This window comes from Lampris incognitus, chromosome 17 (assembly GCF_029633865.1).
Source record: "Lampris incognitus isolate fLamInc1 chromosome 17, fLamInc1.hap2, whole genome shotgun sequence".
Taxonomy (NCBI): Eukaryota; Metazoa; Chordata; class Actinopteri; order Lampriformes; family Lampridae; genus Lampris; species Lampris incognitus.
The window spans coordinates 26,406,128-26,424,749 of NC_079227.1; the positions used below are offsets into that span (position 1 = coordinate 26,406,128).

At 47.7% G+C, this 18,622-nt stretch overlaps 1 protein-coding gene across 4 annotated transcripts in view; it reads left to right on the forward strand.

Annotated features, from left to right (window-relative positions):
• Window positions 1-353: 353 nt before the first annotated feature.
• The window catches only part of ctbp2l (C-terminal binding protein 2, like), a 109,712-nt gene continuing 91,443 nt past the window's right edge, over window positions 354-18,622 (forward strand). For all 4 annotated transcript variants that reach the window (XM_056296678.1, XM_056296679.1, XM_056296681.1 and 1 more), the window contains exon 1: window positions 354-801. The gene's annotated coding sequence lies outside the window, so the exon portion shown is untranslated. The remainder of the gene's footprint in view (window positions 802-18,622) is intronic.

The window sequence follows — 18,622 nt, forward strand, 5'->3', positions numbered from 1 at the left end:
TATGCCACGTAATGTGAATTGCATCACTGAAAACAATCGGCGCGCTAATGACATTCATGGGACTATAGTCTGATTATTGTTCAGACAAGAAAAAGCAAACGCATATCCCCTCCCTCCCACACACGTGCACGCGCGCACACGCACGCACACTAGTTTTGAACATTTTAGGCAGCAGGGTGCGCCTACCAAAACTAGGTAGCAGCGCAGTTGCCCTCTCCGAGTCGAGTGGATGTACGTGCCCGGGGTGGGGGTGGGGGGCTGCCTTCTTCAAGGTTTATGTCATTGGTTTAAACCACCCAAGACCCCGCCTTGATCAAAAACCCAGAGTTAGAGACAGCGGGGCCGCCGCTAAAGTGAGGCAGGGGAGAGAGGGGGGAGAAAAATAGCCCGCTCACACTGTTTTTAGATAGACACCTACTCGGCTTCGTAGCGAAAAAGAGGAACACGTCTCCCACGTTGTGTGCGTGTATGTGTGTATGCGTGTGTATGTGTGTGTATGTACGTACGTACGTACGCGTGTGTATGCGTGTGTCCCACATTTCTCTATCGTCACCGACTTCCATTCAGTCGCGTCTCGGGTTTGAAAAACGGTCTCGTGTTCGAAGGATTTAAGTTGAAAGGTGGACCGCAATTACTCCGAAAAATCCACAGAGAGAGAGAGACAGGGAGGAAGAGAGAGAGAGCGAGCGCGCGAGAGAGAGCGAGAGAGAGAGGGAGAAACACTCTTTTCCGAAAGTGGATGATGCTGCCGGTGTGCGCCGAGGGTCGCCTCCTCAACTTGTAATCAAACATCCGTTCACGGTAAGATTGTGTTTGTTGAGATGTGTTGCCCGCCGTTGTGTTGTTCCGATTGTGCGTGAGAGTTACGTGAAGGGACTGCGGCGTGCACGCAAAGCCGATGTGTGTGTGTGTGTGATAAATTAAAAAAAAAGAAAAGCCACGGCCATGTGTGTTCACCTTACTGCGCCATGAAACGAGGGAATATGGTCGAGCGGCTCGAACGCCGCGGACGTTTCGGACCACGTCCAGCGCCACCTTTACACGACACAGCCCGCAATCGCGTGTTCCGCTTTTATTTTCATTTGGCGGCAGGCAGCCTCATCTCACCTTCGGCGTGTTCGGCAAGACGGGGGGAGAGAGAGAGAGCAGGACATTAACCTACAAAGTGTGTGTGTGTGTGTGTGTGTGTGTGTTGGTCAAGAAGAGAAATGGAAAGCGCAATGAATTGTGCCGCGTGCTTGTGCGCGCGCGCGCGCGCGTTCGTTCAGGTTAGGACGTTTGCAGACCCTCGTCGCGGTGATCGCTCAACAGTTTTAATGGAGTTTACCAAGGTAGAGAAAGATTGGCGCGTCGAGAAGACGCCATCCTGGTTTTGTGTGCACCTTTCTGCATTAGTGATAAGCGCATGTAAACACCATCCACCGTGCTGTAAGCAGTATGCAAACCGAACCCATCACTTTTATTGATGCTAATCGTTACAAAATGTAGAAGAAAAATATATATGTTGTGATATTGCCTAGAAATACGATGGGGGGGGGGGTTGAAGATCGGCTCTGGAGTTGGTGCTGTTGCCCTCTGTTTACCAAATACAGCTGAATGGATGTCTTAAGAAGACGAGTGTTTCGGAGGAAAACGATTCACATATGAAAGCTCAGTAACTACGGTCACATCCTTAGTTACAGAGCTCATATTATCAGTGGGGGTCCAGTCTTACAGCTGTTTGAACAGACTATAATATAGGTCATGTGGAGCTTGTTTTACTTTAAAACTACTGTGGTTGCATGGGAGGGGGAAACTGCTGATCATGTTGCTTTAACTTGTTCATTAGATACACAAAACTAACAAGGCCTATATATATATATATGTGTGTGTGTGTGTATATATATATGTGTGTGTGTGTGTGTATGTATGTATGTATGTATGTATGTATGTATGTATGTATGTATGTATGTATGTATGTATGTATGTATGTATATGGGTAAGTAATTAATTCTGTAATTGCAGCATTGCAACGCCAAAAAATAACATTTGAAGCATCAGCCTAATAGAGACTAAACGTTACCCCCCGCCTTAGCTTATCATCATGTTCATCCGGGGCCTTTTATTGGTCTCTGTTGGACATCACATTGTAGATTGGTCATGAAAGGTGGTTTTTAATTTTGCTAGCATTTAACGTTTGAAAGTATTTATAAGGCTACCGAGCGATGAGGCGCTCTTGATATGACCAGCATAATAAACCAGTCGGCTAATATGGACGTTATTACCGTGGTCTAATCGGTTCGCTACCGTATGGCAAGGTAAACATCAAGAGATAACATCAGTTTTCATTGTTTTTATTTTTAAATGCTAAATAGGGAACGACCTTGGAAAACTAGCTGTGTGTGTGTGTGCGTGTCTGCATATGTGTGTGTGTGTGTTGTTAGGCATGCCTGAAGGGATATAAGGCCACTACAGATGTGTGCCGCTAGGACATCTGCTCAGTTGTTGGCCAATGTCAAGGAAGCATTTAAGATGGTGGGCAGCTCAGCACAACAAAGCTCCCTTGTCAGGGAGCTCCATTATGCCGGTCCAGTCACAAGTGCTGCAGGAGCGCAGGAGTCTCGATCATAACTCCCCTCTTGAGTATTTATTCTCCCCCTTCAGTTATCGGGTGCGGCGACAATCAAGACCGCATGGCAGCCGAATTTCTTTTGAGGGTGATCGATTCCATCCTCTTTTTCTTCTAAAACAACAACAACAGCAACAGCAGCAGATCCCCTACCCTGAAGTTGAGATAACAGATCTTTCACAGGATCCTATTTTTTTGCCCCTCCACTTGCCCCATCTTTCCTTAACATTGTCGCCCAGTTTTAATGGAACAGAAGCAGGCTCGTCCCATTCCGCAGGGTAGGAAATTGAGCAGACTTCGTTACTCAGCCCTCTTGAAGAGCTTGCCCTCTGCCATCCTCTCCCTGCATCGCCGGGCAGCACCCTATCACTCAAGGCAATTGAACATCTCTGAGGGGACCTCTGTTAGCCCCCTGCAATATTTATTACCATCCATCATCCCGAGACTCGCGCTTCCGTGGGTGAATAACAGTGGCTGCTAAAAAGTTCTCTCGCCGTTGACCATTAGAAGGGATTTATGGGGGAGCTGCCTCTCCAGAAGCCGCTCTGGAAGTGAGGCGGAGGGTGTTTTAGCCTGCCCGCCCTTTAAACCGCCAGCCCACGGAGCCAAACCGGGACCCGAGTTAACAGTAAAATCTTGACTTATTCAGCACCGCTGCAAGCAATTCCTGAAGTCCTCTTCATTTTTATTGAATTCATCTCAAGCTGCCCTGCTTGTTTATCTCCTCCGTGAGAAGAAACACTCAAAAATCTTAAGTTATTACAGTATGAATACACGCTACAGCACATCTAATATGTTAATACGATATATCTACAGTACGGTGAAAGCGATGTAGGAGACAACTTTAAAGTTGAACCTCCTCCACTTGTGAATTTGCTGCGTCGCTTTGCGATATAGGTTTTGACGTTTGTCATCCGATATGTGCCACAAATGCTTATCTTCAGCGTGGGGCCGTAATGTAACGTGGATGAACGTGTCGACTGGGAAAGTGACGGTGTCGGTAACGCTCAACACGGCTTTGTGCAGCCTTTGATTCTGCGGCGATAAAGATATTTTATTTTCTAAAGGAATCCTCCTCCTCCTCCAACCCCCTCTGCGGAGATTTGTGTGTTTGCCAAAGTTGAAAACATCGGGGATAGATTTGATGGCGAGCGGCGCAGTCGGGACAAGGCAGCACCATAAATGAATGCCTCACTGTGTTCCTTTTACATCACTCTGAATATGTGCTTTTAATTGGTCTCTGTAGGCATAGACTTATCTTCTCTCTCTCTCTCTCTCTCTTTCTTTTTTTTTTCTGCCTTCCTCAAAAGTGTCTGCTTGTAGTTGGAGCTTGCAGAGCCCGAGAGCAATGGTGCTTATTTGAAGCCAGGTGAAACGTGCTCATTATCTTTGGCCGAAAGACGAGACTGATTTCGCTGAAAGCTGGGACAATTTAAATTAGAAAAAAAATTTTTTTTAGAAAAGGGGGGGGGAGAAAAAACAAGAAGTGCAAAACGATAAAGACAGTCGTCTCCCTGCAGTGGGTTGCCCTTGGTCAAAGTGAACAAGTGTAAAACAAAGTGAAGAGGAGGAGAGCCTCTTGGCTGTCTTCACCATCGGTGAACCTGCAGAGCTGCACCGGCCTTTAGATATGGTGTACTGCAGCCAGATTTCCCAGACAGGGTTTTTGCACATCGGCCCTTTCTCTCTGCGTTTCTGTCATCTGTGTTGTTTTTTACAATCTTAGAAGGTATAAGTTGTGTGTGTGTGTGTGTGCGCAAGGGGAGGGGTTGGACCTGTCTTTTTTCTTCCCCCTCTGACACTGCTCACTCCCCATATTGATCTAATTTCACTGACGGTAGCAATGACTGTCTTCTTCGCCGCTACACGGGGGTGAAGGATAATTGAACCTGCGGACGAATGTCTTTTTCACCGGAACAGAATGAAGAGTTTGAAATCGGGGGACGGGGGGGGGGGGGGGGGACCGTGCGCTGGCGCTATTCTCCGTCTGTATCGCACAAAGGGACCAGATCCAGCGATACAGCTTGTATTATAGGGGTGTTTAGTACTAGATACAGGTAGGTGTGTTTCATTCAGGCTGGAACAACTGTTCCCCACTTGTAGTCTGGAGTGAGAGCTGGCCAATCACAGTCCCTTCTGTAGTCATACCTGGTATGTATTGTATGTCTTTTTTGGGGGGATTTCCCCCCCCCCCCCAATTGTACTTGGCCAATTGCCCCACTCTTCCAAGCCGTCCCAGTCGCTGCTCCACCCCCTCTGCCGATCCGGGGAGGGCTGCAGACTACCACATGCCTCCTCCCATACACGTGGAGTCGCCAACTGCTTCTTTTCACCTGACAGTGAGGAGTTTCACAGGACACACACACACACACACACACACACACACACACACACACACATACAGCTTCCCACCTGCAGACACAGCCAATTGTGTCTGTAGGGACGCCCGACCAAGCCGAAGGTAACGTGGGGATTCGAACTGGCGATCCCCGTGTTGGTAGGCAACAGAATAGACCGCTACGCTACCCGGATTCTGTCTTTAACGGCGTGGCGAGGTGACCGTGTAGTAAAGCAGAGCTGAAGGGTCCATCATCCGTGTAAAAGGTCAAACGTTTGTACCGAGACCATGACTTGCAGAGGGGGGGATGGATGATGGGCTTTTTTTAAAATTTTCTTTTCTTTTCTTTTTTTTGGCACAAAGGTGCAATGCTGGCTGGAAGTCAAGTAACGGAGCAATGCAGCAATTAGAGTTATTAATTATTTTCTTACAACTTAATACTCTTTCATTTAATGCATATTAATTGATGTGCTCCCGAATCCACACTTGCATAATCCACCGAGGATTTCTCGAGACACAAAAGCCTTTTTTATTATCTTAAGGAGGAAGTGGTCTTTTGGGACGCGGAGAGCCCCTGCTCAATTGTGTATTACATTATGAAACCGACATAAGTGAAATGAAATTACAACGTATCATCGGCACGGTGAAGGATCCTATTGAATAATTACCTCAGCAGAGCCATTGTTGGAATGTCAGACTTGTTCTATTGTTCTATTAAGTGTGTGTGTGTGTGTGTGTGTTTTGAGGGGTGGTGGGTACTGAAGCACTCGTACGAGGAAGTACAAAGCAGTTTCAAGGTTAAATGTGTGAAGGCCAAATGTTTTGGGAGGATGGATTAATTTCATGTCCCATAATGTGATTTGCAATATCTCCTTCTGTTCTGCCCTTGGGTTGCTTTGTAAGATATGGTCGCCCGGTAGAGTGGCGGAGGGCAGGAGGGCCGCCTTAACTGCCGCCTGCGGTTTTTTGTTGTTTTTGTTTTTTATTTTTAAGTGTTTACAGAACTACTAAATGGAATTATGAGAGACGGAGCACGCTTACAAATCCGTCATCATTCCAGACCCCTGTCTCATTACTGAATACAAATTCAGCAGTTATCTTGCTGGTGTGAAGTAGAGGAAATTAGCTCTCTCACACATATGTAAACATGTATGTATATACACACACACACACACACACAATACACACACACACAAGCGTACACAAAAGCACAAACGCGGGGGTGGGGGTGGTTCCAGGAACATTACCGTGCATCATTAATTCCAGGGCAGGCTGCAGAGAAGGAGATTGGTTGGGGGTGGCGGGCGGGCGGGGGGGGGGGTGGAGGGGGGGCGCCGACAACATGATTCCTCCCTGCATAACCTGCCTACGAAGCAGTACACCCTACTTTTTCCATTAACTATCCGAATCTTATCCACGCATATCCGGTGCAGTTGATGAAGCCGGGTGTTTTTTTTGTTTTTTTGTTTTGCGTTTTCTGTGAAATTCCAAGGAACACTAATAATTTGATAGAATTGTAGCCATTTCATATAACTATATTAAATATTCATAAATGTGATTAACCAGGAAGAAACCTCTGGTACATTTCATCACTACAGTATGCGGGAGCAGTTGAAATCGGTGATTGAGGTCAGCACAGGTTGTGGACCGCGCGCCGGTCGGGATGGCGAGCAAGTGGATGTTAGCGAAAGTGTGCAAGCTTGGGGAATTGTTCCCCCCCCCCCCCCACTTGCTGCATATGCGGTCGCTTCTACAGAGGGATGAGTATCGGGCCTATTCCTCTTGGGAGCCCTCTTTGCACACCCTCTTTCACTTACGGCGCCTGCTTAGCTCGCCAGTGAAACCTCATCTTGTTCTCCAGCGAAAGGCGGCAGGGACAGAATTAATAACATGTAAATGCACTACCAGGTGTCCGTTGCAACACGCCTTGCTTCTCCAGACCGCTTCGTGTACATTTGGAAGGTGAAAGGGGTCACTGCTACGCGATATACAATACCGTGTAGCGGCGACCCCTCTCACCCTTTCGTATGCACGCGTACATGGCACACAGTGAATATCTTTCCCTTGTCTGTGATGCATCACGTGCATCAGGTTGTCATTCCCGCCTCTGCGGCTCACCAGCGGAGGCTGTGTTGTATCCAGTTTAGCCTCGCCTTTCCTCTCAGCGGTTGAACCCTATTCCTTGTTCCCAGATTGCCTGCTCTCCCAGCGGAGCGCCAATCTCACGGAGGGCTGAAGTTAAATCTGCCCCGCTGCTGATTTCCAGCTTTGTCCAAGCTTTAGCCACGAGATTGAATGGATCAGACACAGACTCCGACAATTCCTCCCTCGCTCTCTTGTTTCCCCTCCCTCCCCCGTCTCCCCGCTCTCTCTCTAACACCCTAGTATACGTCTCATCGCTTATGTAATGTCGCTAAACATTTGTGCAGCATTAGGGGAAGTCGGGCATGCCAAAACTGTGCAAAACGTCCCTCTGTGCACCCCGTAGAGGTGGGACAGATGGCGACCCTCGTTCCCAGTCTTGTAAACTGCCTGTGACGGGGGAGATGGCAGATACACAGCTGAACTAGGGCAACACTAACTAAGGCTTTACAGGCAGTGGTGGACACAGTCGCATGCACACTCATCACCGCGAAGCCTATTATCAAGGGTATAAAGCGTCTCAATTTGGTTCTTGCCACACTGTTTTGCAGCGGGTAATTACAGCACAGTGTTGTTTATTGATTACATATTGAAGTCAGATTTGACACTGTGATGCATGGTTAATGTACTGTCACGTTGCCCCACCTGTGATCCGGGTTGGTGCTGAGCTATAAGAAAGGCCATCAGATTCCTGCATGAGATCATCCATCACGATGTTAAAGAAGGTGACCTGGAGTTTGTTTTCTAATTCAGTCGTTAATCACCTCCGCAGCAGACTGTCGGGGCACTTTCACTTTGTTCCTCTTAACAACTCTCGGGGCAGAGTCCATTACTGGGTAAACAGACAATGGAACATGGAGGAAATGAATGGAGATGCCCGGTGCAGAACTCCCCCCCCCTCCTCCTCCCCCCAGAGGTGGGATCAAATGGCAGGCCCAGTGATGATGAGGGATGTTTATGGCGGGGCACTCTATTAAGAAGAAACTCTTCCCCACCGGTGCCTAATGAACACCTGCCTTGTGAAATGGTTGTTCTGAAGCTTTTCCTTACTCTGAATTACTGGTCATTTTCATCAAAACGTGCCCCTGTTGCTCTCTGCGGTGAATGGGGGGAAGGGACACTAATGGACAGAGCGAGTTTCGGGGTTGGGGGTGGGGTGGTACTTAGCAAGGTGACTGGCTTATGGCGACGTTATCCTTGTTGATTTGAATAAATCCTTAACTCCACATTTCTCTCCATTGTGTGTTAATGAAAGCCAGTTATGTCCTTGGAGACTGATAATTCAGGCCCTAACTCTTCTCCTCCCTGAGCACACAGTAACGCCTCCTCCAGATGTCCCCCACTGCAGGAGGCTGGGAGGCACAAGTGACAGGCTTTAACACAGACACACATGCTGATTCATCCCCTGGTGGCCACTTCAGCTGACCAGTTATGAAACGAGACCCTCTGGGGCGTAGGGTAAATAGTATGTCGTTTCAATCAAGACGACAGTTAAAAATTGCAGACAAAAAAAAAAAACGGTTCAGTGCGTGGTCGAGGAGAAAAGGGGAAACTATCTCCGAATGGAGAATGTTTTCGGAAACCACAGACAGTGTACCATCTGCACTCGGCGGGGTGTACGGGCGACACTGGGCTACCGCTGTGAGGAACTATTGCATTGTTATTAAATGGCTGCTGCCTCACTGGCAACCATATTAAAGCCTCAGATCCGAAGCCCGATGCAAAGGGACGAGAAGGAGAGAGGGAATAAAAACAATAACAAAACACAAAAAAAAAAAGGTCCAAAACAAGGCTGGCCTCTGGGATGGGCTGACACCATGTGCAGCTGTGATGGCGCAGATTAGAAAGCAATACAAACTTCTTCAAAATGAAAAGGCAGAAGAAAGCCCCCCCCCCCAGCCCTCTCTCTCCTTTATCCCCTGAAGCCCCCCTCCTTGCCCCCCCACTTCTATTGGCTCAGCATCTTATGCAAGGTGCAGAGAGAGGACAGCTTCTTTTGTACTTGCGAGCCCTGCCTTCAGAAATGCGGTTTTAGCAGTGCAGGTGATACAAGGCCTTGTAATTTTTTCTCCCCCCCCCCTCCTCCCCCATAGTCAGCTTCGCTTCATGCTTAAGATGATGTTTGTTCTCAAAATGTCCTTCAATCCTCGAGTATCATCCCCAAAATAAATGGTTGTTTTGCGTGTCTAGTTTGTTTGCGTTGTGTTGCACTTGGCACTTTGGTTTCATCTCTCATTTAGCAGGAAACACTGAGTCCAATTTCACCTCAGCAATTGTGTGGAATGAGACTTGGCTATGCAGTGAGCCAGTTGCAGACAGTGCGTGAAATAATGTGAGAGCAAATTTGATGTTTTTTTGCCCTCATCTCATTCCCAAACGCTTTGGCCGCTCAAAATTTCAACAGTGTATTGCCTAATCGCTGCATGGCTATCTTGTGCTAACTTCGGTGTGCCGCTTGGTATCAAAAGAACAAGTAAGATGTGTATTCATGGTCATGCCTCATTGTACCTTTGTACCGATGCTAACCCGACTCGGCAGGGTCATCCACTATGTGTCCGTCCAGATGTTGCACACTTTTTAAGAGATTTTTTTTTGTTGACAAAAGAAAATGCAAATCAGTGTGTGTGTCCATCAACTAATGTGTGATTTTAACAGACTGTGTGCGCAGGATGGACGCAGCATGACGACTTCATCAAAAGAGCGCCATTGTTGCTCAGCAACAGTGGTTAGCAGAGCAGCTAACAAGCGCTAACTACCAGGGGAGAGAATGAAGAGTTTTCAAAACTTACTTGCCATGGAAGTCTAGGTAGTGTAGTGGTCTTTTCGTTGCCTACCAATACAGGGGTCGCTCGTTCGAATCCCCGTGTTAGCGCCGGCTTGGTTGGGCATCCCTACAGACACATTTGACCGTGTCTGTGGGTGGGAAGCCAGATGCGGGTATGTGTCCTGATCGCTGCAGTAGTGCCTCCTCTTGTCGGTCAGGGCGCCTGTTCGGGGGAGGGGGGGAACCGGGGGGAGTAGCGTGATCCTCCCACGCGCTACGTCCCTCTGGTGAAACTCATCACTGTCAGGTGAAAAGAAGCGGCTGGCGACTCCACGTGTATCGGAGGAGGCATGTGGTAGTCTGCAGCCCTCCCCGGACCGGCAGAGGGGGTGGAGCAGTGACCGGCACGGCTCGGAAGAGTGGGGTAATTGGATGGGTACAAAAAAATAAGGGGGGGGGGTCCAAAAAAAAACTTACTTGCCATTGGAGAAGTTACTATTGCATTGTTGAGTATAAGTCAGCAGTGCCTGGTCCTATGATGTAATGGGCAATATCAAAACGATTGAAGAAACCGTCTATTGGGTTTATGTCCTACATCAGAACTTTTGCTTCATCGATGCATTAAGCTCTCGCCTCAAGCATGCATAAAAACTCGATATTCAAGGTTTTTTTTCTCTAACGTTTTCCTTTCCATTTGGTGTGTATTTGCAAAGAAGATTTGCATAAAAAAGCATGTTGATGGAAACTTAGCTATTGTTTCCATTCTCATTCCAGGCCAGCCCTAGCCTCTCTCTGTATAGCTCCTCGGTATGCAAGGCCTGCCAGAGTGTTTTTAAAGGGCTGTGATTGTTCTCACCGAGCTGAAATCTCCATTATTAGTAGAACAAGCATTGTACTGCCCTATGCAATCTGGTTCCATAATACTGTTTCCTGTTGTGTTTTGTCTTTTCTTTATGGATTCTGTGATTTTTTTTTGTTGCTCATTACTGCAATTTGTAGCCTGTGGCAACGCACTTAAAATGAGCTAAATGTAGCATTTACTATTCATTATTTGGGACCTGGCATAGTTGGGCCACTACGAGCACCAAGCGTATTCTAGGTGCTATCTAGTGAACACTTGCCAACATTTGTCACCCTGATGCAAATCAATGGTATCGAGTGAAATAGATTGAAGCGATATATTTCTCAAACAGCATAGATATGGTCAGAGCAAGAGGGCGATGCTCTGCCCCGACCTGTTGGCACAGTGTTGAACAGGGTGGCTCCAGATTGATTCCAGCTTGAGCATTCAAACTTGGCTCAGCAGTTGTGATATACAAGTTGATAAACCAGCTGAACTAATGGAGGCCACTGCAATGGCATGTCATGGTATTATTTGGTAGGGCATGCGGGTAGCATAGCGGTCTATTCCGTTGCCTACCAACATGGGGATTGCAGGTTCGAATCCCCATGTTAACCTCCGGCTTGGTCGGGCGTCCCTGCAAATACAATTGGCCGTGTCTGCGGGTGGAAAGCCGGATGTGGCTATGTGTTCTGGTCGCTGCACTAGCGCCTCCTCTGGTTGGTCAGGGCACCTGTTCAGGGGGGAACTGGGGGGAATAGCGTGATCCTCATATGTGCTATGTCCCTCTGGCGAAACTCCTCACTGTCAGGTGAAAAGAAGCAGCTGGTGACTCCACATGTATCAGAGGAGGCATGTGGTAGTCTGCAGCCCTCCCCAGATCGGCAGATGGGGTGGAGCAGAGATCGGGATGGCTCGGAGAGCTGGGTGATTGGCCAGGTACAACTGGGGAGAAAAAGGGGGGGAAAAATCCAACGAAAGAAATGGTATTATTTGGTAGATAAGACGAACGATGATGTGCCTTGGCGTCCGGGTAGCGTAGTGGTCTATTCCGTTGCCTACCAACACGGGGATCTTGGGTTCGAATCCCCGTGTTACCTCTGGCTTGGTCGGGTGTCCCTACAGACACACTGGCCATGTCTATGAGTAGGAAACCGGCTGTACGTATGTGTCGTGGTCGCTACACTAGCACCTCCTCTGGTCGGTCGGGGCGCCTGTTCGGGGGGGAGGGGGAACTGGGAGGAATAGCGTGCTCCTCCCACGTGCTAGATCCCCATGGTGAAACTCCTCACTGTCAGGTGAAAAGAGGCAGCTGGTGACTCCACATGTATAAGAGATGTGGTAGTCTGCAGCCCTCCCCGGATCGGCAGGTGGAGTTGAGCAGCGACCAGGATGGCTCAGAAGAGTGGGGTAATTGGCCGGGTACAATTGGGGAGAAAAAAAGGAAAAAATTGATGATGTGCCTTTTCCAGGGACCTGTTGCGGGGTCAGTATTTGCAATTATCAGCTGCTCTGAGAAAATCTAGCCAATCCTCTCTAGGGTTTCCCACCGAGAGCTGAATGACTGGTTAAAACAAATAATAATTTTTTTTTGTTGTTTTGTTTTGTTTTTGACAAACCCATGAACAAAATGCCCAGTGTTTCTCGTGAAAGTCGGGAGTTAAATGGTTCTGTCAGATCAGCAGCGCAGTCGATCTTCTCCCCTCTCCGGGAACTGCGCGAGGGGTAAATGGCGAATGCCCATAAATATGCATGTGTGTTCAACCTCCGCTGTTTACCTGACAAAGTTTCGTAGGGCCCGTTTTGAGGAAGCCATCATACTGCTTGACGGAAGCTGACATTTGGAAAGGTCTGTGAGGAGAATTTCTCCGTGACAGCTTCAAATTACAGGGTGGGAGAGAGGGAACGGGAAAGAGGGGAGGAGGAATCGCGGAAGAAAATGGCTCCTGCCGATTTAAATGTCACTTCAGTGAGGTAAATATTTTTTTTTTTCTAAAAAAAAAAAAAGCAATACAGGGCATTTCTCTCAATGGAGGAAATATTTCTTGCCGTCCATCTTTCTCATTTGTTCTTGCTCGTCTCTCCGTCGGACCGAGACTGCGTTGTTGGCGTCAGGCCTTTTCGCCTCGTGAAGATTTGCCAGTATCTCTCCAATAACCGACAAGACAGGTAGTTTGTCTGTATGTGTAGGTAGCAACTGAAAAAGGGCTGATAGCTTGTGTCCCTTTAGGATTTGAGGTGTTTGCAGGACTCTGAAAATGCATACTAATTTTTAGCTCTCTCTCTCTCTCTCTCTCTCTCTCTCGGACCAGGAATAACGAAATAGCCCTAAGTACAATCTGGAGGAGGGAAGCGGCTTAATATTTGCACACAAAGGCAAAATAACTGTGACCGCAGAGCTGCAATTTCTGTAAATCTTGAGTGATTTTCCTTATGTAACAACCAATGAGTTTTCAGCCAAGCGTGTTATTTTCTTTCAGCGCTCAGTGTACTTAGGCGCATACAAGGTTCTTTGCCCGTCACTGACCTTTGTACGGAGGATAAGAAAGACAGGCCAAAACACAGTCAGTGCCCCTTAGCAGTGACGGTCAAATGTCACTCAAACTTGGGGGAGCGAGGGAATGCAGCAACGCTCTTACACCGAGCTCCCAACAATAGCAAGGATGAGGAGGTGTAGAGCCCCCGTATCTCTTTTCCTTGACAAATGGCTGATGACACAGTTGGATTATGTCCTCAGAACCACCAGCTGCTGGAATCAGATGACAAGTACTTCCATGTCTACGTGTCTTAATCTGTCGCGGACGCTTCCAGCTGCAGCTCATATATGGAATATTCATCGCAGAGACGACGTCTGCAAATATCAATAAATTATGTGGCTTAAGTGATGCCTGGGCCTGACAACTGGTTTCCTGGAAGGCATTTGCCCTTTTGCCCACTTTTTTCAGTTTGCCTTCTGCCGCGACATACTTTATTGAAGAGCTGTCTGTGAGTTTACCACAACTACTTGGGGCTATCGCCAAGCTAAGCCATGCAAAGCTGTTCTCGATCTTCCGTAGGCAGAATTTCCCACACTGACAAACAGAGACTTAAAACTTGGGCTCCTGCAAATGGAGCCTCTATTTTAACAGAGGCATTTCCCATAATTAAACTAATGCATAGCAGAGTATGCAGGGGTGGCTCAGCTGATTAATGAAGCAATTACATAATCCATTACACTGAATTATGAATGCAGTGACGATGAGCTCACATCGGATAATGATTCTCAGAGTTTCGCCCGTGTGAAATATGAAAGGAATCAGAAGAGGAGAGAGGCTTGCCTCTGTTTGCAGATGTTCCCCCTAATCGCCGGGTGGTAAAGTGGAAGGAGGGGGGGGGCATATGGGTGGCCTCAGAGAGAGCCCCTCCCCATAACCACCACACCCTAAACCACCAACGGGTCACATTGCTTTCAGTTCTGGCGAAGGACCGCCTCCTACCGCTTCTACTTGAGGCCGTGCGGTGTAGATTTGAGGATTCCCCCGCTACGAAATAATCAAGGCCTTTCAAATGTAAATAAATGCCCTCCATATTGCTGTGTCAGCAGAGTGCAGCGAGCGAGTTAGAAGAAATCACATTCACATCACATTCAATTTAGGTAACCTCGGACTTGTACAACACGCACAGTGATCACCGTGAAAACAAAAGTTGGAATACCCATTTATAGCTACGGCCGACAGCACAGGTCAGATTTCCTTCCCCCATTCAGATTTTTTTTTTTGTGTATAAATAGATGAATACATCTCTGGGCATGTTGTGCAGCGTACTTCTTTGGCCCAACTTTAATCCTAATGATTCACAGCTTCCAAATATGTAGGTTCTTGTATTTTGAGGATGACCGATCTTTGAATTTAAAGCGTGCGCCTGTTGTCTGGGTGTGGATTTGTTTGTTGACAGCAACATGGGTTTCTCATACCATGTGATCCGTATATCATATCTAAAAGGAGGATCGGTTTTCTTCAGCTCCCACGGTCATATTTTTACCCCACGGGGAAGCAGAATACCCACACAGCTGTGTTGTAATGAGGGAAATAGCTGAGACTTCCCTTTGCCTGGTCAGTGCGGCTAAACGCTGTCGTAGAAGTGGAGATGGCCAAGTCTGAAAGGTAGTCCCTGTCCAGTGTCCTGAAAATGAAAATAAAGGGGTGTCCAGGTAGCATACCGGACTATTCTATTGCCTACCAACACGGCGATCACCGGTTCGAATCCCCGTGTTACCTCCGGCTTGGTCGGGCATCACTACAGACACAATTGGCCGTGTCTGCGGGTGGGAAGCCGGATGTGGGTATGTGTCCTGGTCACTGCACTAGCGCCTGCTCTGGTTGGTCGGGGCGCCTGTTCAGGGGGGAGGGGGAACTGGGGGGAATAGTGTGATCCTCCTACGCACTATGTCCCCCTGGTGAAACTCCTCACTGTCAGGTGAAAAGAAGCGGCTGGTGACTCCACATGTATCGGAGGAGGCATGTGGTAGTCTGCAGCCCTCCCCGGATCGGCAGAGGGGGTGGAGCAGCGACCGGGACAGCTCGGAAGAGTGGGGTAATTGGCTGGGTACATTTGGGGAGAAAAAGGGGGAACCCCCCCCCCAAAAAAGAACAATTTGAGTGGTTGTTAGAAATGAATGATCGCTACTTATAATCGCTAATTGTTTTTTTTTTGGTCACTAGAATTCTGTTTATAGAAGAGTAAAGCCGATATATGTCCCCATGTTATTCAAGCAGTCCTATTAATTGGAATATACTGCATCCTGTATGTTGCAGTATATGTATGGACACAGTGCATCTAATGTCGGCGCTGGCCGGCTTTGCTTTTCCTTTCCATTTTAAGTGACATGGTCCCAGGTTGGTTTCGTTTTTGAAAATCACAGGACCTCTAGACTAGAAAGCGTGCAAGCACCTACCAAATATCGAACCAAATTTATTGTTTCATTTTCTAATTGTTGCACAACCGTTGTACTACCGAATACTTTTTGACAAAATTCTCAAAACTTCCTCCTCCTTTTACTTCGCCTTACAACGCTGCCATAACGCGTGCTGTTGCTTTGTGTACCGTATTAGAGACGATTTGCATTTTCTTTGCTTTCACACAATGAGAAAGCTTAAGAGTCGGCGTGCCACACGCTTCAGACGCCGCGTCGTAAGCATGGCTTATGGCCGAGAAGTGCTAAAAACAGAAGATTTCACCAAGCCCAACCCCGAGTTTCTCAGCAAGTTCATTTGCTGCCTGCTCCCTCAGGCTAGAATGCACTTTACATATGGGTTTATTTTGGTCCAGATCAGACCTCAATAGGGGAAGTTGTACAGAAAACTTTCCAGCTCGTGGTCATGCCTCTGAGCACTTCTGCCGATGGAAGTGTTGAGATAGGTCATTGTGCTCTTAGGAGACGGAACGTCTCTCATGGCATTGCTTCAGATACCTTTTTTCGTTTTGTTTGTAAGGTTTAAAAATTGTCCCAGTGACTACTTTTAGTTCAGAGTTAGATGTGTTGTTTGATGCTGAATTACAGTGCTGAGGCTCCTCCAGCTTGTTAAAACACTGATGGTCACACAGATTTGACTCTATGCAAACAAACTGATAGGACCTAACCTGACTTATAGAAGACTGGTAGATCCATTAAAAGTTATGTGTGTGTGTGCATGTGGCATGCCCTCTTTGGAGAATGTAAATTAATTGGCAAGGTTTAGAAAATGTTGCTGTTGTTTGCCTGGACCTGTGAGCTCGTGTTAGGCAGTGTCTTGCACACTTGCATCCTAGTACGATCTCTTGCTGCATCTACAGAGGCAAACGCATTCCTCGAAAGTACAGCACATAAACTGCCATTACCAACAAAAGGGGAAAAAAATAAGAAAAAAGGCAAATAGCAAATGATTGAGTTTGACCTTTTAATACAGTACCACATGCCATGTTTACTTATGTTGGTTTATAAACTCTGCAGAACTTCTTTAGCTGGGATGATTGACAGCCATTATTTTTTGACCTGCGGTGTCTGCATTAAGCCGGCTGTGGATGCGTCTTTATTAGAGCTGGTTCATTTGAAGTTCAGCATGTGAGACCGTTTTCTTAGGTAAACAAGCCAGCCAGACTCCCAACTCCCGGCCGAGAATACTTATCTTCTTATCTGTGGCAGAAAATTCTCTTCGTGCAATGAAAGCGCCTCTCTCTCTCTCTTGCTCTCTATGTCAGCTAGATGTTGTGTTTCCCTTTTCTCTTTTTGAGAAAGATGGATATACTGTTTATTTAGCAAAAGGAAAATGACTTTTGCACTTAACTTGTAAAAAGATTTTGTAGCTGTGTTTTATGGGGAGCTGTTGTTATGAGTGGAAAGCAAAAACCCTCTTTTTTTTCTCAAACGCGCGGGTGGGGGTGGGGGGGTTGTATGAAAGCGTAACTTCTCCCCCAGGTCTGAACCTAACTCCACCCACTGCATAACTTGGAAGAAAGTGGCCAAAGGGCTGAAGGTGGGGGGGGATGTGTGAGGCAGGAGTAGCTGGGGAAAGATCCACGAGAAGGGCCCGGCCCGAATCCCCGTGGCCCGCCTTCCGGCACCGTGTCAGACACCGCCCTGCAAAGACACCGCAACACGGATGCGCCGCAGATGGAAGGGTGCCCTGCAAGAGGGGCTGTGGCGGATAGAAAGCGGGCAACGGGGTGACTACTCCCCCAGCCACGGTGTGAGCTCAGCAGGACCGATCCGATGCTTCTACAGCCATCAAATTCACAAGTCTGAACCACTGCACCAAAACTGAAAAGGACGATATAATATAAGTTGAGAGAAATTCAAAAGGTTGGTAGAAAATGTATTAAAGGCGCAAGGCTAGCAAGTAAACCCCTGAGTGCTCAGTCTTGATCGGCATATATTTGAAAAGTAGTGGGGTTTCAGAGACTCAGATTCAAGGGCGGGGGCTGGGGAGGTGGGTCGCCCACCTCTGATTAGAGGGCCTTAACATTCTTTACTTTTTTTTTTAATTTCATGACGTAGATGGATCCCAACTGGTCGACTCTACATCAGCATTGGCTTTGCAGGTTCGGGGCTGATTTAAAACAGTAGGTGGCGTGTGGAGCCATTTTCAACCCATGAAATGCCGAGTTTTATAAATTTGCTAAGAAATGGCAATATTAACACTGGCGCTGATGCGATTCATGACCGTTCAGTCATATCATTCAGTTTACAGCTCAAAAAACACGTTTAAGTGTTTCGTGCCTATTTAGTAGTGGAAAAGCGCGACTCCTCTCCAGGTAGAAGCTGGCAGCTCTCTTTATTAGTTTGGTGAGTACTACCCAGGGGGAGAAAAGGTATATGGGATATTTCAGCTTTGTTAATATGTGTGTGTGTGTGTGTGTGTGTGTGTGTGTGTGTGTGTGTGTGTGTGTGCATGGCTGCATGTGCTTGTGTCTGTGTCCCGCGGTGCTGCCTCGGTGTGCCAGTGTTTTTGCAAGCATGTGCACAGATACGCATCGCGCCTTTGAATCTGTTAGCATGTGTGCAAAAACTGCCGCATTCGTAAAGCATGTCCTCACCAGATTCAGCTTTACTCTCCGTGTACTCTAGGCCGCTCTCTGCACAATGGGTAATGGCTTAGGGTTTCAGTGGGCCTCTGGGCCCTGGGCCACTGGCTCCACTCTGTTCTGCTCTGCTCTGTTTTGATGGCTGGCCTGCCCTGTTGTGAAATGCGATCAGTCAGCTCTATTAGGGCCAGCACTGGGAGACGCTGGAGAATAAAAGGCCCAATCCCTGGCTGTACCACCCAGGAGCTGGTCTCCAGGGATTGGCGGGACCAGGGAGAGGCCGATGCCCAGCCCAGCCGTACTACCGCTGGGAATGCAGCCATGCTCCCTTGTTGTTGCACTATCACAGCTTTGTTTATTGGGCTCTTTTCTCAAGCTTGCGTTTCATAT